The sequence below is a fragment of the Ranitomeya variabilis genome, chromosome 1 (genome assembly GCF_051348905.1).
Source record: "Ranitomeya variabilis isolate aRanVar5 chromosome 1, aRanVar5.hap1, whole genome shotgun sequence".
Taxonomy (NCBI): Eukaryota; Metazoa; Chordata; class Amphibia; order Anura; family Dendrobatidae; genus Ranitomeya; species Ranitomeya variabilis.
In genome coordinates, this window is record NC_135232.1 from 807433879 (window position 1) to 807460867 (window position 26989).

Consider the following 26989-nt stretch of genomic DNA (forward strand, 5'->3'; position numbering starts at 1 on the left):
GACGTCTCCGGAGCTGCGCTGCTCAGTAAAAGCTTTCCTGATGTCAGCGGCACGACTCAAGCCTTTGGCTTTTGTTTAGATCCGTGCTGAACTGAAATAGGATAGCTACAATAATCTGTGCTCCCTGGTGTCTTTTCAGTTCTCTCTCTGCACCTGCCCCAAATAAGACGACAACTCAGGAATAACATGTAAACTCCGATGAGACACCCCCTTTAATACAATATATATTTTTTAATTATGACATAATACATACATTCTTATCAGTGAAGTGGTATTACGTCACTTATATAACACCATTAATTCTGCAGCACTTTACAGACATTGTCATCACTGTTCCCAATGGGGCTCACAATCTAGATTCCCTATAAGTATGTCTTTGGAGTGTGGGAGGTAACCGGAGCACCCAAAGGAAGCCCACACAGACACGGGGAGAACATACAAACTCCTTGTACCCAAGACCCCAAAGCTGCAAAACAGCAGTGCCGACAAATAAGCCACCATTCTGCTCTGGATACTTCATGAGACTTGGGAGTGCCATTTGCCTCCTGGAGTACAGATTTACCTAGAATAGTTTGCAGACTCCATATACAGGGTCACCAAGTGCCAGAAAGACAGAATATCCCCCTCAGCTGACCACATTTTGGAAATTATACCCCTGCAAAACATGTGGACACTAAATGTGGTGTAGGCACACTGAGGGGCTCAGAAGGGAGAGGGACATTTGGATTTGGGAGTGCTGAATTTTTTTTTTGGGGAGGGGCAAGGAGCCATTTCACTTTTCCAGAGCCGTTGCACTACCAGTAACGCTGAAGCCCCCCATATTTTCGTTAACAGATGATGAACCAAACTGAATGAGGACTTGCTTTTTTGTGGATTGAGTTGAAGCTCTAATTGGGAACATTTTACATAATGCTTAGGATCACATTTATCCTGCGCTCTGTGCTGAGCACTTACATCGGGGTTTCCATATAAATCTTTGAGTGACGTGATTCAGCTAAAACCCCCAAGGGATCTGTTCACTATAATGAGGCAGCAGAGTTACTCTGGATTCAGTCTGGCCTCTGTTCAGTGTTGTCCTTCTTTTCAGAAGTGCTCAAAACTGTGGCGGACCACGCTTTTATGCACGACTAAAAAGACAGCGTCCACAGTGTTCCCATCGGCCTCATTATAGGGAATCTTTCATCGGGACTTCCATTTGAATCACATATTTCAGAAATTTACAGGGAAGCCCCAGTGTAAGTGCTCACCACAGAGCACATGAATAATGTGCACTGAACCTCACTGCGATCTTTGGGAGGCACAATGAACAAATCAGCAGCGGGTGAAGAATTTGTTTTATTTTTTGCGCCATTCCTCATGAGGTATAAATGATTAGACAACTTTATTCTTCACATCACTGTCCTCTTCCCCCACTGAAAATAAGCATATATAAAAAAAATAACTACACATATGTGGTACCGCCACATTCAGAAAAGTCAGGTCTGCTAAAATATAAAAACAATTAACACGATCAGTAAAAATTCAAGAACGCCAAAATGACACAAAAAAGGTTGTAACAAGCAATCAAAAAGTCACACCTATCTAAAAATGGTATTATTAATAATGACGTCTCACATTGCAAAAAATAAGCCGTCATACAGCTCCATCGGCTGAAAAATCAAAATGTTACGGGTCAAGGAAAATAGTACCACAACCAAAAATATTTTTTTGTATATTACTAAAATAATGAAAAACTGGACATGTTGGGTATTGTCGTAATCTTATTGATGAGGAAAATCATATTGCAAGGTAATTTTTTACCAGAAAGTGTACACCGTAAAAGCAATTCCCAAAAAACAGTGTCAGAATTGCCTTTTTTTCACAATTCCACCACGCTTGGAATTTTTTTTCCCATTTTCCAGTATAATATGTGGTAAATGAATGATGTAATTCAAAAGTACAACTCCTCCCGCAAAAAAACAAGATCTTATATCAATGTAGACTGAAAAATAAAACAGTTATGGCGATAGCAAGAAGGGGAGGAAAAAACGGAAAAGGAAAAACGGAAATTGGCCACGGCGCAAAGGGGTTAAACCAGAAATATGATCAGCCATGAAGGAATTACCTATATTCTGTGAGTTATATTTACCACTTCTAAATAAAATAAAATCCTCAATTGTAACAATTCCGATGCACCAAGAATTGGCAATAGAGGGAGAAAGCTATCTGAATATCAGTAGTACAGTACTAGTCGAAGTAAAAATCTGTGATTATGGAATCTTTCCCTACAGAAGATACTACATTTGTGCCCCAGGTGTCCAGCTTCTCCCATTTTTTTGTTCAGCAGATGGCCTGGGAATAAGAGATATCTTCACATATGGCCAGCTTTAAAGGGAAGACATCCCAGTTTATATCAGTGTGTGTAAATTATCTGATTTTCTGCTTTTCTCTGTTTATTTATTGTGATAATTAGCTAATTTTTTCGTCATCAGTTATAAAATGCAAAGAATGTATTGACACACAACAAACATGGATTATTATTACTTCTTTGTGTGATAGAAAATAGAAATAACTAGCAGGTCCCAACAGTCCTAGTAAATATCGCAAATGAGGACGAATAATACATTTGTGTTACAGGCATCATTGACACTACTGTAGAATGCGATATTATTGGCAAAAAATTATACATACTTTTCGGAAGGGCCCGTTATACATGAAAAAAGCATCTGAATCCGCACTGACTTACAGAAGCAGAATGCTGAACTTTCCTGGATTTCCCACGACTCCTGCTTCTATTGACATATACTGCAGCCTATAGGGACTAAAACCAGATGTACACAGAATTTCTACAGATACAGTTACTTAAAAATCTTGGATAACTCATCGAATGCACTTTATGATTCACATTGTTTCCAAGAAACAGTATGTTTTTTTGATGATCTATGGTAAAATTTGTTGCTTTACATATGACCAGAATTATCAGAATGTGTGGACTTTTACCAGCCAACATAGCCTAGACCAATTTAAAAGCAGAGGCATTACCAGTTCAAAAATTAAAACTAGTATATTGTATATATGAAAGGTTCTACAATTTTCTTATATAGCAGCTGACAATCTAATATACTGTAAGTAGTCAGCTTATTCCAACTAAATGGGCAGGATCGGCTAACAATAGTCTTATACAATATGTAAGGACATCTTAACAAGTTCAGGACTGGGTCATTCGGCCTCCTTCCTGACTAGACACATTTTGGGGTTCTTCGTACTTGAGGCTTAAGCAAATGTAAGATTTTTCATCGTTCAGCTATTCAAATCCCTTCTGCATCTCTTTGTTATGATACCCGCTGTAAAAGGACAAATTAACCTCTGTCCAGATTAATCTCGAGTACAGTAAGCCCAGGCCAGAGTATACCCCGTAAAATAAACTGTCCTTGGCCAAACTATACCCAGGGGTGTAAAATAGCCTAGGCCAAACTGTACCCCTCTAGGCTACAATATACCCCTCTATTTTATGAGGCCTTATAAATGAGATATATTTTAGATGCCCTTTTTTAACAACTTAAACCTGACTTACACGTGGTGGGAAGGTATTTGTGTTTTTAATCAAATGATGAAGGCTGATCTTGCAGTTCAATATGACTGGTAGCGGACAACAGTTATTACATCTGAGATTATGCTGTTGTCCAATAGGATAAGGGCTTTTACCTTAGAATGCAATTGTACCTTGATCTTATCACTTCACTGGATTTCTCACCCTGTCTCTGATTGGTGGAAAAGTGTGCATCTCTTTCTATCAAACTCAGACTCACAGCTGCTTTTAGGGTATGTGCACACGTTGCGGATTTCTTGCAGAAATTTCCTGAAGAAAAGAAAATCAAGAAATCCGCATTTTTTTTTTTGCGTTTTTTTTTCCGTTTTTTTCGCGTTTTTTTAGCATTCTGCAAGCGTAATTAGCTTGCAGAATGCTAAAGTTTTCCAAGCGATCTGTAGCATCGCTTGGAAAACTGACTGACAAGTTGGTCACACTTGTCAAACATACTGTTTGACAAGTGTGACCAACTTTTTACTATAGATGCAGCTTATGCAGCATCTATAGTAAAAGATAGAATGTTTAAAAATAATAAAAAAAATAAAAAAATGCTTATACTCACCCAGACATCTCATCAGCGGCGTCCGTTCGTCTTCCTATAGCTGGTCTGTGCGCACAGGACCTTCCGTGACGTCACGGTCACGTGAGCGGTCACATGACCGCTCACGACCAATCACAGGACAGTGACGTCATCGGCAAGGTCCTTCGCCGCACATCAGCTACAGGAACCGAAGCGACAGCATGCAGTGGAGGCGGGAAGACATCGAGGGTGAGTATATCGCTATTTTTTATTTTAATTCTTACTTTTTGACCACTTATATGGTGCCCAGTGCGTGGAGGAGAGTCTCCTCTCCTCCACCCTGGGTACCAACCGCACATAATCTGCTTACTTCCCGCATGGTGGGCACAGCCCCGTGCGGGAAGTAAGCAGATCAATGGACCCCTAGGTGTGCGGAATCCCCTGCAATTCCGCATTTTAATGAACATGTTGCTTTTTTTTCCGCGATGCGATTTTTTCGCGGAAAAAAAGGCTACATTTGCACAAAAAATGCGGAATACACTTAAAATAATGGGAGGCATATGTAAGCGTTTTTTTCGCGTTTTTATCACGTTTTTATAGCGAAAAAACGCGAAAAAAACGCGAAAAATACTTAACGTGTGCACATGGCCTTAATGTGTAACTACTGAGAAGTGCGGCAGGATTCTATACCTCATTATATCTTTGTGGAAGTCTAATATTTTTATTGATTTAAGCTTTTCTGGTTAAAGTAATAAAAATCTATGTGTGTAGAACTGTAAGATTTGTCAGTTATCTTCTCACATAACTTCCCTGATAAACCTGAACCACCAAGAAGGCTACTTTCACACTAGCGTCGTGCACTGCACGTCGCTATGCGATGTTGCAGCGTACCGACGCAAGCAGTGAAAGCGCCGCACAACGGGGGCAGTGGATGCTGTTTTTCCACGCATCCGCTGCCCCATTCTGAGCTCTGGGGAGGAGGGGGCGGAGTTCCGGCCTCGCATGCGTGGTCGGAATTGCTGCACACAACGCAAAAAAAAAGTTACATGTAACGTTTTTTTGTGCCGACGGTCCGATGCAACACGACGCAACCGTCGCACGACGGTTGCGACGTGTGGCAATGCGTCGCACTGCGTCGCTAATTCACGTCTATGGAGAAAAAACGCATCCTGCAAGCACTTTTGCAGGATGCGTTTTTTCTACAGAACGACGCATAGCGACGTGCAGTGCACGACGCTAATGTGAAAGAGGCTGAAGGTGTTGAAAAATTAAGTCATTCTTGTGTATATCACTCAACACTGTTGATATCAAGGAGGCTATAATCTGGCATGAGGGGGTACGAAATGGCCTTGGCCAATTTATACCCCAGAGTATAAACTGGCCTAGGCCATAATATACCCAGGGTATAATCAAGAATGGGGTACAGTCTGGAGTCTGGACTCAGGGTATACCATGGTCTGTTTCTCTAGGTCCTAATTTTAAAGTTATTTTCATACTCTCTTTCTATATTTTTTGTTGATATCACAATCACATGATTTTTTATTATTCTATCTAACCATAAAAGCATCCTGAAGTATATTTTAAAATTTGTTTCTCTTTTCATAAAAATTATTTTTAGATATCGGCCACATTTTTTTTTCAACTGGGTCAGCACTGCTGCATATACATCAGTCGGGAAGGCAGAGAGGGAAGCAAACCATCTCTGCCTTGCCTATGGGGAATCCGCCTGTGTCTGAAAGCTAACTCATCGCTCCTGCAGCTTCTCAATTGTGTGTAAGGCTGTGTGCCTACATTGCGTTTTTTAAGCGTTTCCGCCGTGTTTTTCCGCTGTGGAAATGCTTAAAAAGCGCTAACAAAATGCATCCCATTAATTTTAATTGCATTCCTCAGTTGCTGTACCCATGCTGCATATTTTTACGCAGCGGAATCGCATCGTGGAAAAATACGCAGCATGTTCATTTAGCCATAGACGTGTATTGGAAAAAACGCATGAAAACTGCATGAAAACCGAGTCAAAACCACATCAAAATCCGCAGGCATTTTCCCTGGTGTGCGGTTTTGATGAGGAAAAATCTGCTTCTATTCTGCAATGTGGGCCTAACTGTTCTACTATGCAGTCACGTTTTAGAACATCACTGCAGAGCAGAATGGAGCGCCCCCACTGCCGCAGGGCCGAGGGGCACCCGGTACCGGGCTGCTACGTCTCGGTTCTGGGGTTGTCACAGTGGCTGGGCCCGGTCCGTGACCCTGCTGAGGGGCGTCCAGTGAAAGTTGAGAATGTGATGAGGTTGTGGTGCGGTGCAGGTCGCAGTAAATAACGAGGACACCAGGTTGCAGTCTCTTTACCTCTTTACTGAAGGCTTCAGGATCCTCAGTCCGGAATACGGTTAACCGGGCTGCGGGAGTCTGGCCGGTCCGATGGCACCTCCAGAGTTCCCTTTGCAGGTGGAAATCTGTGCCTACCTTCTAGCGCTTGTGTGTTGTGGTCCTCCCCTGCTGTGCTTACGGGATAGTCCCCACAACTGTTGTGTCTGTTTCTGAAGTTCCCTCACAACTCGATTTTGATGTTCTTCTTCGTCCCCCCAGATGATATGGCTAGGACGCACCCGTATGACGGGTAGGCTCAGAGCTCTTCCGGGACCCTAGTGTCGCCCCTCTCCAACTGTTGCCCCCTATGTCTTCTTAGGTGATTTGAGTGTGACAGCCCGCCTATAACTGACTGTCCTGCCGTAGGTTTGAAGTAAGGCCTGGAGCTCAATACTTCCTCGGCGTTTCCGGCTATCGGCTACGCGCCTCAGTAGGATGTTGCCTCGTCTTACAGCACGACTCCTACTGGTGTTTCTCCTTGTTGCATTGATCTCGTTTCTCACTCAGCACAATAAACCTCGCTTCTTGTCCTTTCTTGGGGTACCGCCGCGATGAAGTGCAGGCGCGGTCCCGTAACGTTCTTTCCTATTCGCTAGGCCTCTGTCAGGATCCCACCCCTTACAGGGACCCCCCTGAATCTTCCCCTGCAACACCCTCTGCCACAGGATGTTGCCTGGTTCCAACCCAGTCAGCTTCTGACTAACTTCCTATCTAACCCCCAGTTTTACCAGATTGTGAGGAGTGGCCTAATACATAGCACCCTTAGCTCCCCCTGGAGGCCAGACTGTGAAGTGTATTGGTGTCTGTGATACCTGGTCAGGTGAACTCCTTCAGTGCCATCAGACGTACCATAGCCCCCCTTAGCGGCGGAGCATTAGTACTGCAACGTCCAGGACTCTGGGGCGCTGCAAGAACGTGGACCGCCAAGACGTTCTACTGTTCGTGCAGTTAGAGAGACATTGTCAGCGCAGTCACATGAGACAGATAAGGCTATGTGCACACGGTGTGCTTTTGATGTATTTTTGAATCCTGAAGTGTTGTGCACAGGTATGACCTGCTCAATTGGCGTTTCATTCAGGCAGAACTGTGGGCATCTACTTTTTCATCCCTGTTACAATGCCTTTGTATCATTGGACAGCATGATAGAGGGATGAAAGTACATGTCCACAGAGGTGAAAGAAATGAAACGCCCAGTTGAATTATAAGAGGTTAACCACATTAGTTGGCAATAATTTTGGAGCCCAAAGTATCCTTGAGTATATTTGTATGTTCTTTCTCGCTATCATACTATCTTTAGAGGATTCTCAGTCTTCCTAATTCATGCCTGTGGGGGAAAGGTTGTCTAGGACCAGGCACTTAAAGGTGCAGCCCCATCGGTATCATTGGAACTTGTGTGCTCTTTTTAATTGTTTTTAGATGTTTGGTGTTATATGTGCTGTTTTGAATAAAGCTTATTTCTTTTGTGTTTATCTGGCTGTTTGTATAGTGTATTCTTACCGATGGCCTAATCACACTCCCTCTATTCTCTTATTTAGCTCTATAATGTAGTAGAATGTCACAGCTTTTAAAATGTTATTCTGCAAGAAGAGCTTCTTGTAAAAGGTTAATTTTCTAAAATCGGATACAGCTGCTTGTAAAGTTAAGCAGGGGTCACACTTGCGAGTTCAATGCGAGAAACTCGGGCGTGTCTCTCGCATCAAGTCCCGGCACTGCCACCAACACTCGGGACCGGAGCGTTCAGCTGCATAGAAATACATGCAACCGATGCAGAAATACATGCAGCCACACACTCTGGTCCTGACTACTGGGGGCAGTGCCGGGACTTGATGCGAGATGTTATGGAAGAAAATAGAGTGTGTTGACTTTTTGAGTATTATAGATATCTATATTTAAAGCACCACTCCAGCGTTTTTTTATCGCAGCGCTGGAGTAGTGCTTCAAATCTATGGTCCCTGCCCCTAGTCTTATACTTAACAGCTGCCGTCTTCACTCTCTCTCACTGTCACTCAATCTCCATCAGTTTGTGACTTTATGGGTCACTTTTTTAATTCAAGTCTATGAAAGCCTCGTTCTGGCTCACATAGTCTTGCATTGTGAGCTTTTGACCTGTCAGAAGTGCCTCCACAAGATGGCTCGGCGCTGATAGGTGAAGACGGTGGTGGATAAGTATAATACTCTGCTCAGGGTCCTTAGATTAGAAGCACCACTCCAGTGCTAAAAACTCCCTGCTGGAGTGGTGCTTTACAAGGAATCTGTCAGCAGGTTTTTGCTATGTAATCTGAGGACAGCATGAGGTAGGGGTACGGGGTTAAAAAACTGAATTCAGCGATGTATAATTTATTAAGCTGTGTGTTGTTATTTACTTACACTGAAGACTTTTTCAGGTGGACATTATCACTACCTGGTCTAATGTGCACATGACTGCTAGTCCGACCACACCCTGCTCCTCCGATAAGCAGCTCACTGTCTATAGACAATGTACATACAGGGCTTGGTGTGGGCGGGGTTATCTTCCTCAGCTCTGCTTCATGCTGCATCTAAAAACTCTGATTGTATCACAGCAGTAATCTAAGTGATACATCGTTGTAATCAGGGTCTCTTTGCCTTCATCAGGATGCTCTCAGATGAGGTAGCAAAAACCTGCTGTCAGATTACCTTTATCCTCTTTCTAGCAGCAGCCATATTGTAGACACACCTTTCCTGTATTGTTTGTATAGATACAGACAGCACAAAATGTGCTTTAAGGTAGCTGCAATGAACGGGATACAATCAACATAGAAATCTTCAATATTGCAGTCTCTAGGAAGTAATGAAGCAAAGCTCTGACCCCGAGAGACCAGAGAATGATAAATGAGATAAATACAGAGCCTTATGAATATATAATGCTGCTGCCCTGCCTTATCTATGACTTTGTTCCTTGTCCAAGACTACACAGCCAAGCTGGCAAGTAAGCTGCAAAAAAACAGGAAGTATCATCTTATTGTGTGTCCTCTACTATAGTCACCAAGGCACAAGGACTAAAAAAAGAGAGCCTGTCATTCATTAAGAAAAAAGTGGTCAGTAATTATTTTATTCCTGCTGCCCCTCTGGGTAATTCCAGAGATTCTTTTTACCCCTGCCCCCTTGGTAGAGAGCATAAAAATGATCACTAAATAAAAAGGATCATATCTTTAACCCTATGACCATGCCTCCCAACTTTTGAAGAACAGAAAGAGGGACAAATTTGTGCACCTCTGGTCAGGGCTGCCACTAGGGATTTCGAGGCCCCTTACTGGCAAAATTTTCGGGGCCCCCTTGAGACTCCACCCAGGCTCCAACCCTCGAACTGTCCACAGCCCCACCACTCTCTCTTGGAAAAACTCCACTTCTCACCAATCACACATTAATACTTCCCATCACCAGATCACACATATAGCCAGCAGGTTTTGTTTTGGTCAAAAGATTTTTTAAGCCTCCACCATGACAAGGTAGACTCTTTTGGCCGAGCACTACTCTACTTTATCCTATCTATCTATATTAATCATTTGTTAAAATATCCAATACAATTTTGGTATATTTGTATTTATTTTTCAATTTTTAAAATGACCAATAATATCACATACAAGGGACAAATACCACCGCACCATGACCAGACACCATATTACCACCACAGTGACCTATAATACCACATACAAGGAGCAAATACCGTCACACCATGTCTAGACCACATATTACCACCACAGTGACCAAATAATATCACATACAAGAAACAAATACCACCACACCATGACCAGACCATATATTACCACCACATAGTGACCAAATAACAGCACATACAAGAAACAAATACTGCCACACCATGGCCGGACAACATATTACCACCACAGAGTGACTGCATACTACAAAACTACTACTACAATACTAATAAAAAAATACTAATATCACCTTTAGTGCCATTATACACAGGAGATCTGTACTTCGTATGCAGTGTCTGTGTACAGGTAATACAGTGATCACCAGAGACATTATACACAGGAGCTCTGTATACAGTATCAGTGTAAAGGTAATACAGTGATCACTGATGACATAGTAAACAGGACCTCTGTATATAGTATACAGTGTATGGTGTCAGTGTACAGGTAACACACTGACTCAACAGTGACGTCTCTATGTGAAGTCCTTCATCTTTGCTTTTCATCTTCATCCAGCACAGACCGCCATCACTTCTTCCAGCCAGGGCTCGTTTCTGCAGGAAGTAACACAGTTATCTGGAACACCACTTGCAGAACACATTACTTAATTTTTTCTCAACTTCTATACTACACCAGATGAAGAAAAAAAAGTGACATAGTGTTGCTCTGCACAGTAACAGGACCGCCCCACATTTAAAACAGTATCCTCAAAAAATAAAAACATGACTGCAGTAATAATATCCCTTAATTAGCCCTTATGGTAATAATATCCCCTACGTGGCCCCCGTGTGTCTCATTCCTCGCTTCAGCCATATGTTCTCCCATCCTGGCCCCCATATGTTCTCCCATCTTGCTCTCTTCAGTATCCATTCTGCCCCCATGTGATGTCCTGCGATCCTGCCGCATCTGCCCCGTGATCCTGCTCCATCTGTCTCCATTGTATCCATTGTATCCATCCTGCACCATGTGTCTCCATCCTGCCCCATAATTCTGCACCATGTGTCTCCTTACTGCTCCATGATCCTGCCCCATCTGTCTCCATCCTACCCAATGATCCTGCCCCATCTGTCTCCATCCTGCCCCATCTGTCTCCATCCTGCCCCATGATCCTGCCCCATCTGTCTCCATCCTGCCTCATGATCCAGTCCCATCTGTCTCCATTCTACCCTCTGTGTCTCCATTCTTGCCCCCCGTGTCTCCATTCTTGCCCCATGTGTCTCCATTCTTCCTCCTGTGTCTTCATTCTTGCCCCCTGTGTCTCCATTCTTGCCCCCTGTCTCCATTCTTTCCCCTTGTGTCTCCATTCTTGCCCCATGTCTCCATTCTTGCCCCCTGTGTCTCCATTCTTGCCTCCTGTGTTTCCATTCTTCCCCCTGAGTCTCCCATCCAGCCCCTGTGTCTCCCATCCTGCCCCCCTGCCGCTTTCAATAAAAATAAAAAAAACTTTCTCCTTACCTTGCTGAGCTCCTGCAGTGAAGTTCCATCCATGCAGTTCAAGCGCGCACTCGCCGGCGAATGACTATGATGTCATGCGTGCTGACGTCAGCAGCCAGACTCCGATTGGCTGGCGGCTTTTAACTTTTGAACTTTGGGCCCAGGCTCGCACGGCAATAGAGTTTAACTGAACCTGCATCTCGGACGCAGGTTCAGTTTCTGCATTGGAAGAATCCTGCCGTTGGGGCCCGATGACCAGAAGAGATAGGGCCTGATGCGGGCCCTCTCTGGTCATCGGGCCCCATACGCCAGTCAGGGCAGTAATGCCCTGATGGCGGCCCTGCCCCTGGCCACATCCCGATCCACATCAATTTGCCATTTTCCTACCCTGGCAGGAGAAGATGTTTGAGGGGCAGTGACAGTGAGGGTTATTCAGCAGACGCAGGGCGTAGACCTAAATCCGGGACTGTCCGCTATATTCGGGACAGTTAGAACTAGAGGTGAGGGGATCGATTTGTAAAGAGGTGGCGGGTACCCTCATGTGGTTCTATCTCCTTGATGTTGTTCACCTGTGTCACCTGCGGTACCCTGATGTTTTACTAATGTTTGCTGTGATGTGCACTGTAATGTATTTGTCATGTATGTAATGTGATGTATTGTGCTTTAGCTTAGGGATAGATTAGTAAGTAGTGCAGGACCATAGGGGTTAAGCAGATGGGAGGAGTTACAGAGCAGAGCAGCACAGAGCAGGGAGGTATAGGAAAGGCACTACCTGATTAGAGACAGACCCCTGGGCACCTCGCCCAAGGGCAGGACGTGTGAGCAGAGTATTACAAGCCATGAGGATAAAGCTGTTTGAGTAAGGGGCCCCAGGCTGATAATCCAAGGAAGGATCCAAAGCTAGTGGCTGGGATTAGGAGGCAGCTGAGGCGACGAGCCCGTTACCCTATAACTTGCAGCTGGACCAGGGAGACGGTAGGAAGCTGGTGGGCTTGGAGCACGAGTGGGACAGAGATAGTCCAGAAGAGGGACAGGGATTGTCCAATAGTGAGTCAGCGATTGACCAAGGATATAGACAGAGTTGACAGGAAGAACCCAGTCTGCCTGGACAGCAGGGAAAGATAGGAAGGTGCCTCTGTGTTTGAACTGTGCTGTCTGTGAGATGAATATGCTGCTGTTGAGTAAAGTTTAACCGTTGAAACGAAGACTGTGACTTTGTGGTGCTACATGGGACTAGGATTTCAGCAGACACAGTGAGTACTCATCTCTTCATGTGCAAGGGGCCAGGGTTCTCACTGACTGTTGCTTAGTGGACTCGTCCACAACTACCCCCATGGGACTCTGGTTTAGCGTCTATATCATGGCTGTATAGGAGGCCGCAAATCTCTTACCTTTCAGCGTCCCCTTCGCATCTTTTGGATAGCTAGAGCTGGCGCAACGTCATAGGTGCGTCCTGCTCATCTCTAAGGCTAAGTTCACATTTGCGTTGTTGGGCGCAGCGTCGTCGACGCATACCGACTCATGCGTCATGCGCCCCTATCTGTAACATGGGGGGCGCATGGACATGCGCCTGTATGCGCTGTACTGCGTTTTACGACATATGCGTCATATAGACGCACAAGACAGGGCGCAGGGGACGCTACTTGTAGTGTTTTCCCTGCGCCGAAAGTCCCGATCTGTAGGATCTTATGACAACGCATGCGTCGCAAAACGCTGCGTTGTGTACATGCGTTGTTGGTTGTGTCGCGTCGCCGACGCTGCGCCCAACAACGCAAATGTGAACGTAGCCTAATTGGGACCTGTGGATTTATTTTTTGTTCATTTATTCACAATTGGAGCCGCCAGAACTTTCTCATCTTTATGGAGTTTCAGTATAAGACATCTGGCTTTTTTGTGTCTGTAGGGCAGTGTTCATACACTATGTTCCAAATTATTATGCAGTTGACATTTTTCTCTGATTTTCCTAAATGGTTGGTGCAAATGACAGTCAGTCTAATAAAAGTAATTACCCGTTAGAGTATACATCGAATTTTATTGAAGAAACCTCCCAATGATAACAGTATAATCTCCAAAATGAATAAAAACTTAAAATGCACTGTTCCAAATTATTAGGCACAGTAGAATTTCTAAACATTTGATATGTTTTAAAGAACTGAAAATGCTCATTTGTGGAATTTGCAGCATTATGAGGTCACATTCACTGAACAAAAAGCTATTTAACTCCAAAACATCCCAGCAGGCCAAGTTACATGTTAACATAGGACCCCTTCTTTGATATCACCTTCACAATTCTTGCATCCATTGAACTGAGTTTTTGGAGAGTTTCTGCTTGTATTTCTTTGCATGAAGTCAGAATAGCCTCCCAGAGCTGCTGTTTTGATGTGAACTGCCTCCCACCCTCATAGATCTTTTGCTTGATGATACTCCAAAGGTTCTCTATAGAGTTGAGGTCAGGGGAAGATGGTGGCCACACCATGAGTTTATCTCCTTTTATGCCCATAGCAGCCAATGACTCAGAGGTTTTCTTTGCAGCATGAGATGGTGCATTGTCATGCATGAAGATGATTTTGCTCCTGAAGGCACATTTCTGCTTTTTATACCACGGAGGAAAGTTGTCAGTCAGAAACTCTATATACTTTGCAGAGGTCATTTTCACACCTTCAGGAACCTTAAAGGGCCCTACCAGCTGTTTCTCCATGATTCCGGCCCAAAACATGACTCCTCCACCTCCTTGCTGTTGTTGCAGCCTTGTTGGGACATGGTGGCCATCCACCAACCATCCACTACTCCATCCATTTGGACCATCCAGGGTTGCTCAACACTTATCAGTAAACAAGAATGTTTGGAAATTAGTCTTCATGAATGTGTGGGCCCAATGCAACCATTTCTGCTTGTGAATACTGTTTAAGGGTGGCCGAATAGTAGGTTTATGCACCACAGCAAGCCTTTGAAGGAGCCTACACCTTGAGGTTCGAGGGACTCCAGAGGCACCAGCAGCTTCAAATATCTTTTTGCAGCTTTGTAATGGCTTTTTAGCAGCTGCTCTCTTAATCCGATGAACTTGCCTAGCACAAACCTTCCTCATTATGCCTTTATCAGCACAAACACATCTGTGCTCAGATACAGCCACAAATCTCTTAACAGTACGATGATCACACTTAAGTTTTCGGGAAATTTCTAGTGTTTTCATGCCTTCACCAAGGCATTGCACTATTTGATGCTTTTCAGCAGCAGAGAGATCCTTTTTCTTTCCCATGTTACTTGAAAACTGTGACCTGCTTAATAATGTGGAACATCATTTTTAAGTAGTTTTCCTTTAATTACACTGTGTTCCAAATTATTATGCACAAAGAGTTTAGGAGTGATAAGGTTAGAATTTTTTTGTTTGTCATTTAAACTCATTGATGGTGATGTGTGTCAGGGCTCTTTATATCACTGAAAGCAGTTGCAGATACCTGTGCAAATTAGTTTGGCAGGTGTGTCCAAATAAAGGCAAGACTACTTAAGAAGGCTGTTCCACATTATTAAGCAGCCTACATTTTTTGCCAAAATGGGAAAGAAAAATGATGTGTCGGTGTTGTGAATTCCGTTCTGGAGCTCCCTCCTGTGGTTGCTAATGGTATTTTTGTGAGTTCTGCCCTTGGGCTCCCTCTGGTGATTTCGAGTGGAACTGCTGCTCCTTTAGGTAGCTGTAGCAGCTGCCTTCACTGATCGCCTTGTCTGGGTTTGTTATTTAAACCTGCTCTGGGCTTTAGTTCATGCCAGCTGTCAATGTTCTTGGTTGGATTTGGTTCTCTCCTTGGATTTCTCATATGGCCTGTCCTTGTCAGCAAAAGATAAGTTTTTGCTAGTTTGTCCATTTGCTTTGGACTCTATTGCTTTGCAAACATGTCTCTTTTTGTCCAGCTTGTCACTATGTCATATTCAGGCTAGCTGGAAGCTCTGGGGAAACAGATTTGCCCCTCCACACCGTGAGTCAGTGTGGAGTTCATTTTTGTACACTCTGCGTGGATTTTTGTAGTTTTTAATACTGACCGCACAGTATCCTTTTCTCTCTGTCTATCAAGTTTAGTATTGGCCTCCTTTGTTTAAATCTGATTTCATTTCTGTGAACGTCATTTCCCTCTCCACTCACAGTCAATATTTGTGGGGGGCTATCTTTCCTTTTGGGGTTTTTTTCTGAGGCAAGATAGCTTTCTATTTCCTTCTCTAGGGGTAGTTAGTTCTTAGGCTGTGAAGAGGTGTCTAGGGAGAGTCAGGAACATCCCACGGCTATTACTAGTGTTGTTGTTAGGATTAGGGACTGCGGTCAGTAGAGATACCACCTCCTCAGAGCTCATCCCATGTTGCATTTTAGCCACCAGGTCCTATCAGTGTGGCCTCTTAACCACCAGGTCATAACAGTCGGCTGCTGAGAAGCAACAAATTGTGGAGTATTTAGGTCAAGGCATGACTACAATCAACATTGCCAAGACACTTCATCGTGATCATCGCACAATCAAGAAGTATGTAGCTGATTCCCAGCACACACGTGTGCGTGCTGATAAGGAAAAATTGAGGACTCTTTCCAACAGGCAATTGCGTAAGGTTAAAATAGCAGATGCAAAAATGCCTTGTCATAGCAGCAGACAAGTTTTTGAAGCTGCTGGTGCCTCCAGCATCCCCAGAACAACAAGATGCAGGGTCCTTCAGAGGTGCGTAAGCCATCCTGTCGACCACCTCTATCCACTGCACACAAGCAGAAACGGCTCCAGGGGCCAAACGATACATGAAGACTGACTTCCAAACTGTTTTGTTCACCGATGAGTGCCGTGCAACGCTCGATGGTCCAGATGGATGGAGTGGAGGATGGCTGGTTGATGGACACCTCATGAAAACACGGCTAAGGTGCCAACAAGGAGGAGGTAGAGTAATGTTTTGGGCTGGAATCATGGGGAGAGAGATTGTCGGCCCCTTTATGATCCCTGAAGGGGTAAAAATGAACTCCATAATCTATGTGGAGTTTCTAAAACTACTTCCTGCCATGGTTCAAGAGGAAGAACCGTGCTTTCCGCAGCAAGATCATTTTCATGCATCAGGGCCGGACTGGGACTTAAATTCAGCCCTGGCATTTGAAGTTACACAGGCCCACTTGTCACATGGTGACTGTATAATATCTTTGTACACTTGTAGGCAGGGCCGGTTTTAGGCAAAGTGGGGCCCTAGGCAAAGTTTAAAATGGGTCCCCAAATGCTAACATATTGCACATCACACAGAAGCCTTTCTGTTGTATTTACGTGCGCTGAGTTCAGGCCGCTAAACGAGTTTGATCGACAATACTGAAGTTGTTCAACGCTTGTTTCCCGGCCTCTTTCCACCAGCTGAGGAATAATGATGAGACAGAACGATCACTAATAGATCACCATACAGTATCATGTTTTCAGCAGCACATCTACAGTTTACACTGGCAATGTGCTGCTGACAACAAGGCTTTTTGTTCCAGCAAAAACAATCCGAATATGCAGCATTTTACTTGTTTAGTAAAATACACCCCATAGTCCTCCATATATTATAATGTGCTCCATAGTCCTCCATATAGTATAATACACTCCCTATAGTCCTCCATATATTAAAATACACTGCTCAGTCCTCCACATAGTATAATACACTCCTCATAGTCCTCCATATAGCATAATACAATCCTCATAGTCCTCCATATAGCATAATACAATCCTCATAGTGCTCCATATAGTATAATGCACCGCCACAGTCATCCATGTAGTACAATTCACTTCCCATAGTATAATGCACCCCATAGTTCTTCATATAGTATAACGTATTCCCCATAGTCCTCGATACAGTATAATGCAGCCCACATATAGTATAATGCAGCCACCCCAGAGTATAATGCAGCCACCCCAGAGTATAATGCAGCCACCCCAGAGTATAATGCAGCCACCCCACAGAGTATAATGCAGCCACCCCAGAGTATGTAACCCCCATAGAATATAATACAGCCCACCTCCCCATAATATATAATGTAGCCCCCCATAGAATATAATGCAGCCCCCCATAGTATATAACGCAGCCTCCCCCATAGAATATAATATACCCCCACAATAGTATATAACACAGCCACATAGTACATAACATGGCCTCCCCCATAGAATATAATATACTCCCCATAGTATATAGCAAAGCCCGCATATTATATAGCACAAACCGCATAGTATACAGCACAGCCTGCATACTATAGCACAGCTCGCGTAGTAGATAACACAGCCCACACAGCAGTATTCAGCACAGACCACACAGTAGTATACAGCACAGACCACACAGTAGTATACAGCACAGCCCACGTAGAAGTATACAGCACAGTCCACACAGTAGTATACAGCACAGCCCACAGAGTAATATATACAGCACGGCCCACAAAGTAATATATACAGCACAGCCCACAAAGTAATATATACAGCACAGCCCACAGAGAACTATATACAGCACAGCCCAGAGAACTATATACAGCACAGCCCACAGAGAACTATATAAAGCACAGCCCAGAGTACTATATACAGCACAGCCCAGAGTACTATATAAAGCACAGCCCAGAGAGTACTATATACAGCACAGCCCAGAGAGTACTATATACAGCACAGCCCAGAGAGTACTATATACAGCACAGCCCACAGAGTACTATATACAGCACAGCCCACAGAGTACTATACACAGCACAGCCCACAGAGTACTATATACAGCACAGCCCACAGAGTACTATATACAGCACAGCCCACAGAGTACTATATACAGCACAGCCCACAGAGAACTATATACAGCACACAGTAGTATACAGCACAGAGCACAGCCCACAGAGAACTATATACAGCCCACAGCAGTATACAGCACAGAGCACAGCCCACAGAGAACTATATATAGCACAGAGCACACAGTAGTATACAGCACAGAGCACAGCCCACAGAGAACTATATACAGCCCACAGCAGTATACAGCACAGAGCACAGCCCACAGAGAACTATATACAGCCCACAGCAGTATACAGCACAGAGCACAGCCCACAGAGAACTATATATAGCACAGAGAACACAGTAGTATACAGCACAGAGCACAGCCCACAGAGAGCTATATACAGCCCACAGCAGTATACAGCACAGAGCACAGCCCACAGAGAACTATATATAGCACAGAGCACACAGTAGTATACAGCACAGAGCACAGCCCACAGAGAGCTATATACAGCCCACAGCAGTATACAGCACAGAGCACAGCCCACAGAGAACTATATACAGCCCACAGTAGTATACAGCACAGAGCACAGCCCACAGAGAGCTATATACAGCCCACAGTAGTATACAGCACAGAGCACAGCCCACAGAGAACTATATACAGCCCACAGCAGTATACAGCACAGAGCACAGCCCACAGAGAACTATATACAGCCCACAGCAGTATACAGCACAGAGCACAGCCCACAGAGAACTATATATAGCACAGAGCACACAGTAGTATACAGCACAGAGCACAGCCCACAGAGAGCTATATACAGCCCACAGCAGTATACAGCACAGAGCACAGCCCACAGAGAACTATATACAGCCCACAGTAGTATACAGCACAGAGCACAGCCCACAGAGAACTATATACAGCCCACAGCAGTATACAGCACAGAGCACAGCCCACAGAGAACTATATACAGCCCACAGCAGTATACAGCACAGAGCACAGCCCACAGAGAACTATATACAGCCCACAGCAGTATACAGCACAGAGCACAGCCCACAGAGAACTATATATAGCACAGAGCACACAGTAGTATACAGCACAGAGCACAGCCCACAGAGAGCTATATACAGCCCACAGCAGTATACAGCACAGAGCACAGCCCACAGAGAACTATATACAGCCCACAGCAGTATACAGCACAGAGCACAGCCCACAGAGAACTATATACAGCCCACAGCAGTATACAGCACAGAGCACAGCCCACAGAGAACTATATATAGCCCACAGCAGTATACAGCACAGAGCACAGCCCACAGAGAACTATATATAGCACAGAGCACACAGTAGTATACAGCACAGAGCACAGCCCACAGAGAACTATATACAGCCCACAGCAGTATACAGCACAGAGCACAGCCCACAGAGAACTATATACAGCCCACAGCAGTATACAGCACAGAGCACAGCCCACAGAGAACTATATACAGCCCACAGCAGTATACAGCACAGAGCACAGCCCACAGAGAACTATATACAGCCCACAGCAGTATACAGCACAGATCACAGCCCACAGAGAACTATATACAGCCCACAGCAGTATACAGCACAGAGCACAGCCCACAGAGAACTATATACAGCCCACAGCAGTATACAGCACAGAGCACAGCCCACAGAGAACTATATATAGCACAGAGCACACAGTAGTATACAGCACAGAGCACAGCCCACAGAGAGCTATATACAGCCCACAGCAGTATACAGCACAGAGCACAGCCCACAGAGAACTATATACAGCCCACAGCAGTATACAGCACAGAGCACAGCCCACAGAGAACTATATACAGCCCACAGCAGTATACAGCACAGAGCACAGCCCACAGAGAACTATATATAGCCCACAGCAGTATACAGCACAGAGCACAGCCCACAGAGAACTATATATAGCACAGAGCACACAGCAGTATACAGCACAGAGCACAGCCCACAGAGAACTATATACAGCCCACAGCAGTATACAGCACAGAGCACAGCCCACAGAGAACTATATACAGCCCACAGCAGTATACAGCACAGAGCACAGCCCACAGAGAACTATATACAGCCCATAGCAGTATACAGCACAGAGCACAGCCCACAGAGAACTATATACAGCCCACAGCAGTATACAGCACAGAGCACAGCCCACAGAGAACTATATACAGCCCACAGCAGTATACAGCACAGAGCACAGCCCACAGAGAACTATATACAGCCCACAGCAGTATACAGCACAGAGCACAGCCCACAGAGAACTATATACAGCCCACAGCAGTATACAGCACAGAGCACAGCCCACAGAGAACTATATATAGCACAGAGCACACAGCAGTATACAGCACAGAGCACAGCCCACAGAGAACTATATACAGCCCACAGCAGTATACAGCACAGAGCACAGCCCACAGAGAACTATATACAGCCCACAGCAGTATACAGCACAGAGCACAGCCCACAGAGAACTATATACAGCCCACAGCAGTATACAGCACAGAGCACAGCCCACAGAGAACTATATACAGCCCACAGCAGTATACAGCACAGAGCACAGCCCACAGAGAACTATATACAGCCCACAGCAGTATACAGCACAGAGCACAGCCCACAGAGAACTATATACAGCCCACAGCAGTATACAGCACAGAGCACAGCCCACAGAGAACTATATACAGCCCACATCTCTTCTCTTCCTCCCCTCACCTCCTCCGAGAATGGCCCCACAGTCCAGAAAAAAAAAAAACTCTCCTCACCTCTCCTCGTGCCCAGCGTTGCTTCCTGGTTCCTGCTCCTGTCTCAGCAGCCGGGTATGATGGATCTGGACCTTGGACACATGTGCGCCGATGCGCTTGATGAGACTTCCTGTATGCGCCCTATTTTAACCGGTGAGAGAGTGAGCTAGCAACAAACCCCTTTTTGAGAAAGCGACCGCGAAACGTGCGTCAAGGGGGTGGTGTGTGGAGCGTGGTGAGACATCTCAGACCTAATGGGTAAGCTGCTTTATATGATATGAGGTGATGAGTCCTGTAGGCACTATGGCACTTTAGCTAGTGATATAACCTGTACTGTTGCAATTTTTTTTTTTTTTTTTTTTTTTTTTTTTCATACTATGGCTCCCACAATAGCAGTCCTTGTGATATGATGTGATAGGTGTTGTCATCCGCTCCGCCACTATTATAGTGTTTCCTCCTCCACTAATCCTGTTATTTATATGTATTGTATTTATATTTGATTACTCAGTTTGAATTATATATTTTGATAATATAAATAAAATTATACAATTTTTAAATAAAATGCGTATTGGGACTTGTATACTCCGTTCTGTTGTTTTGTATTTATTGGGGAGTTTCCTAGACTGTCCTATTGTTTCGGACAGAAATATTGGGAGAGATATAACAATCCTTGTCTCTCGGCCACGCATATGTATTAATTTTTGTGAGTTTTGTATTGAGTCCTGTCTCAGCAGCTGCAGTCTGCCCGGGACACAGCAGGTGCGCGATGATATGACATCATCGCGCACCCGCAGTGTCAGAGGCAGAGCGGGGAATGATGGGAGAGGAGCGTCTGTAGACGCTCTCTCCTCCATCATTGCATTCAACTGTACCGGCGTCTATACGCCGGTATAGTTGAATGCGACGGCGGGGGCGGCGGATTGAGCGGCCCACCACTGGCACCGGCCCTTCTGGCATTTGCCAGAAGTGCCCTATGGCCAGTCCGGCCCTGTCATGCATGATAATGCACCGTCTCATGCTGCAAAAAACACATCTGCATCTGTGGCTGCTATGGGCATAAAAGAGGACAAACTTATGGTGTGGCCACCATCTTCCCCTGACCTCAACCCCATTGAGAACCTCTGGAGCATCATCAAAAGGAGTGTCTATGATGGCGGGAGGCAGTTCACATCTAAGCAACAGCTCTGGGAGGGTATTCTGTCCACATGCAAAACAATTGAAGCAGAAACCATCCAAAAACTGACAAATTCAATGGACGAGAGAGTTCAGAAGCTTCTTTCGAACAAGGGATCCTATGTGCAAATGTAACATCATCTAGAATAAAGTTTTCACTTGAAAACTGTTTGATTTTATTTTGTAATAAGCTGATAATGCTTATAACTTCACAATTGACCATTTTTTTGCTCAAAATAAAAAAAAAGGTTGAAAACTCTGTTGTGCATAATAATTTGGAACATGCATTTTGAGTGTTTATTTTTTTTTAAAAGATACTGTTTTCATAGGCAGTTTGTTCCAAAACATTGCAATTATACTAGAATAGTAGATGACTGGAAAATAACAATGACTGCAATTCAGATAGGTAATTTAGAGAAAATATGAGGAAATATTATTTGCATAATAATTTGGAACACAGTGTAGAATCACCTGGAAAACTAATTATCCCATGTGTTTAAGATTGATTTCAGTGATCCATTGAGCCCTGAGACACAATACCATCCACGAGCTTATTTGAAAAACAAAACAATTAAATCTTTATCACACTTAAATCCAATTTGCATAATAATTTGGAAAACAGTGTACGTAGCCTAAAGGTACCTTCACACTAAGCGACTTTGCAGCGAGAACGGCGACGATCCGTGACGTTGCAGCGTCCTGGATAGCGATCTCGTTGTGTTTGACACGCAGCAGCGATCAGGATCCCGCTGTGATATCACTGGTTGGAGCTAGAAGTCCAGAACTTTATTTCGTCGCTGATCACCCGCTGTCATCGCTGGATCGGCGTGTGTGACGCCGATCCAGCGATGTGTTCACTTGTAATCAGGGTAAATATCAGGTTACTAAGTGCAGGGCCGCGCTTAGTAACCAGATATTTACCCTGGTTACCATTGTAAAAGTAAAAAAAAAAAACAGTACATACTCACATTCTGATGTCTGTCACGTCCCCCGGCGTCCACAGGGTTACGCGCTGCTGCTGAGAGCTTCCTGCACTGACTGTGTCAAAGCAGAGCACAGCGGTGACGTCACCGCTGTGCTCTGCTTTACTGCCGGCGCTGACACATTCAGTGCAGGAAGCTCTGAGCAGCAGCGCGTAACCCTGTGGATGCCGGGGGACGTGACAGATATCAGAATGTGAGTATGTAGTGTTTGTTTTTTTTTTTTACTTTTACAATGGTAACCAGGGTAAATATCGGGTTACTAAGCGCGGCCCTGCACTTAGTAACCCGATGTTTACCCTGGTTACCCGGGTGCTGCAGGGGGACTTCGGCATCGTTGAAGACAGTTTCAACGATGCCGAAGTCGTTCCCCTGATCGTTGGTCGCTGGAGAGAGCTGTCTGTGTGACAGCTCCCCAGCGACCACACAACGACTTACCAACGATCACGGCCAGGTCGTATCGCTGGTCGTGATCGTTGGTAAGTCGTTTAGTGTAACGGTACCTTAAGTACTGTGTTTTTTGGTTTCTGCAGATGTCCGCCACAAACTATACAATCACAATCTTCAATGATTATTGCTGCGTTTTTGTATGCCTTTTCCTCCTTATTTGATGCGTTTTTTAGTGCAGATGTGAAGCTGCGTTTTTAATGTGTATTTTTCTTTATGGTACAGAAAAGCTTTGATTCTGCACTTTAAAAAGTATCTACAGTTTTTACACAATTTTTTTCAGGCTCCACAAGAGAGAATAAAAAAGGACCAATACCACAAAGTTCAGCAGCATCTTTAGACACACAGCGGGCCCACAGTTTTCATTGAATCACATCCACTTTGCTTGGACAGTTAACCCTGACCGACCGAGCCACTTTGTATGTTAATGACCGGGCCTCATCTTTTAAACCTGACTACTGTCACTTTATGAGGTAATAACTCTGGAACTCTTCAACGGATCCCACTGATTCTGAGACTGTTTTCTCGTGACATATTGTACTTCATATTAGTGGTAAAATTTATTTGATATGACTTGTGTTTATTTGTGAAAATATAGGAAATTTGATGAAAATTTCACAATTTTCAAACTTTTAATTCTTATGCCCTTAACCCCTTTACGACCTTTGACGTATCCATACATACAGGTTGCCAGGTACTTACCGATCTTGGACGTATGGCTACAGCATGACGATATTGTAGTCTTTGTGAGTGCGCGATTGCTGCCAGGTGTCAGCTGATTCTGACAGCTGACAGCCGACACTCAACCCAGTGAATACTGCGATCGATATCGATTGCAGTATTTAGCAGGCAAGCCCCTTCTGCTCTCCGATTGGCACCCCCGTGACGCCATCGCAAGGGGCCGATCGTTGCCATGGTGACCCGATGTCGTCATGACATGACACCAGAGTTGACAACCTTGCTTACCCCATGCTCAGATAGATAGAGCTCCAGCCTGCAAACATGGTGATGTGAGTTTGAGCACTGGGGAGGATTAATTACAGGAGAGAGGTCAATATTATAATTTAATTTATGTACTGAGCAAACAGATGTATCCCTACCCCGAGGAGGAGGAGCAAAGGAGGGATGAACGCATCGGCGAGAGGTAATAGCCCTCAAATCGGGACAGTCCCGCTGAGTTCAGGGATGGTTGGGAGCTATTATTTAAAATATTGCATACTCTGGGGAGCAGAAGGAATAAAACTAAAGCAAAAAACTGGACAATTTTGACCTGGTCAAAATGTGCTATATAAATACAAGTTGCAATCAGGAAAGTAAAAACAATAATAAAAAATGCATGGATGATTACTTTCCAATGCAGAAATATGAATAAGAGACAGCAGCTACGGTATTTCCTTTTCACTTCCATTGAAGGTCAGAATAAGTCAACTACAAATTATAGGCGCCAGAATAGTTATAGTGCCAAGACTTCCAATTCTTATCTGTACTTTGTTTATAGTTCCTTTTCCTATAGCCATAGCTAACAGAATAAAACTTGGCATGACGTGTCAAACATTAGGAAGGTTGTGCCCTAGAGTCTCCAGTACTTTATTTCAACTTATCTGTAATATCAACGCCGGCTGACTAGTTTTGTGTGTCTGCTGTCTGCTGTGAGGTCACTGGTGTTTCATGTTATAATGTGACCTTAAACATTCATTTCACATTTCATTCTTACAGTGTTCCACATCAGAAATTTTTCTAATAATGATTTTCATTTTTTGTCTAAAGAGGTTGTCTGTCTGAGATTCCAAAAAGTGTCTTTTTTTTCCAGGAATGGCATATGGAATCTATATATATAATTGTCTAAGGGGTACTTACGTCTTTCTGTCTGCAACTTCCGTCCCGGAAATCCCGCGTTGCTGATTGGTCTCGCCAGCTGCCTGTCATGGCTTCCGCAACCAATCAGCGACGGGCACAGTCCGATTAGTCCCTCCCTACTCCCTTGCAGTCAGTTCCCGGCGCACGCTCCATACTCCCCTCCGGTCACCGCTCACACAGGTTTAATTCCAGCGGTAACGGACCGCGTTATGCCGCGGGTAACGCACTCCGTTACCGCTGCTATTAACCCTGTGTGTCCCCAAATTTATACTATTGATGCTGCCTATGCAGCATCAATAGTAAAAAGATGTAATGTTAAAAAGTCATCTGGGTAATTTCGCAATGCATCCTGGGAACGGAAGATGGTGGCAGCCGCGCGCGCATCGCCAGAGCTGCGCTGGATCCCGGCGGGTGAGTATATAACTATTTTTTATTTTAATTATTTTTTTTAACAGGGATATGGTGCCCACACTGCTAAATACTACGTAGGCTGTGTAATATACCGCGTGGCTGCTATATACTACATGGGCTGTGTTATGTATTGCGTGGGCTGTGTTATGTACTGCGTGGGCTGTGCTATATATTACGTGGCCAGTGTTATATACTGCGTGGGCTGTGTTATATACTATGTGGGCTGTGTTATATACTGCGTGGGCTGTGTTATATACTGCGTGGGCTGTGTTATATACTGTTTGGGCTGTGTTATATACTGCGTGGCCACTGTTATATACTGCATGGCCTGTATTAACGCATCGGCTATTCTACAATATGTTTGTATGTATATAGCAGCCACATAGTATATAGCACAGGCCACGTAGTATTTGTCTGCTATATACTACATGGTCTGTGCTATATACTATGTGGCTGCTATATACATACATACATATTCTAGAATACCCGATGCGTTAGAATCGGGCCACCATCTAGTATAAATTATACATGTGCTGCATCTAGAAGTGCAGTTTTGCATCATCCTATGTCTTCATCATACTAGGAAAAGTGATGAAAGAAAAATGGAGTAGCAAAAATAATTCTTCCCAAACCTACGACCCTAGCTCTATGACCCTGATTCATCAATGCTTTTATTACAAAATGGTGTAAAAAGTTTTGAAATGTTGCAAAGTTTTTGCACAATGAGAACTTCTGCAAAAATTTGACTTTTGGCATTATCATGCTAATTTCGGCCAACTTCAACAAAATGGGTGGAGATTGTGCGAGACAGGGCTGCAGCGGAGGTGGGATGTCACAACTGGTCTATTTCATAAAGAATTCATCTATATGGGCATAGAGGCCCATAGATTTTAACAGCTCATTTGCATATAAGAAAAACGTGGATTTGTATGGAATAAAACATTGGATCACAGATATCAAAATATAACTTTATTCAACTTTCTATGACCTGCGTATCCATGTAGACAGCTTAGGAGGGTTGATCCCACCGACAGATGCCCTTTAACTAGTAATGAGAGAGTGGGTTCGATACTCGAGAT

At 44.2% G+C, this 26989-nt stretch overlaps 1 protein-coding gene across 2 annotated transcripts in view; it reads right to left on the reverse strand.

Moving 5' to 3' along the window:
* The window catches only part of PSD3 (pleckstrin and Sec7 domain containing 3), a 741896-nt gene that overhangs the window by 593993 nt on the left and 120914 nt on the right, over positions 1 to 26989 (reverse strand). The window lies entirely within an intron of this gene.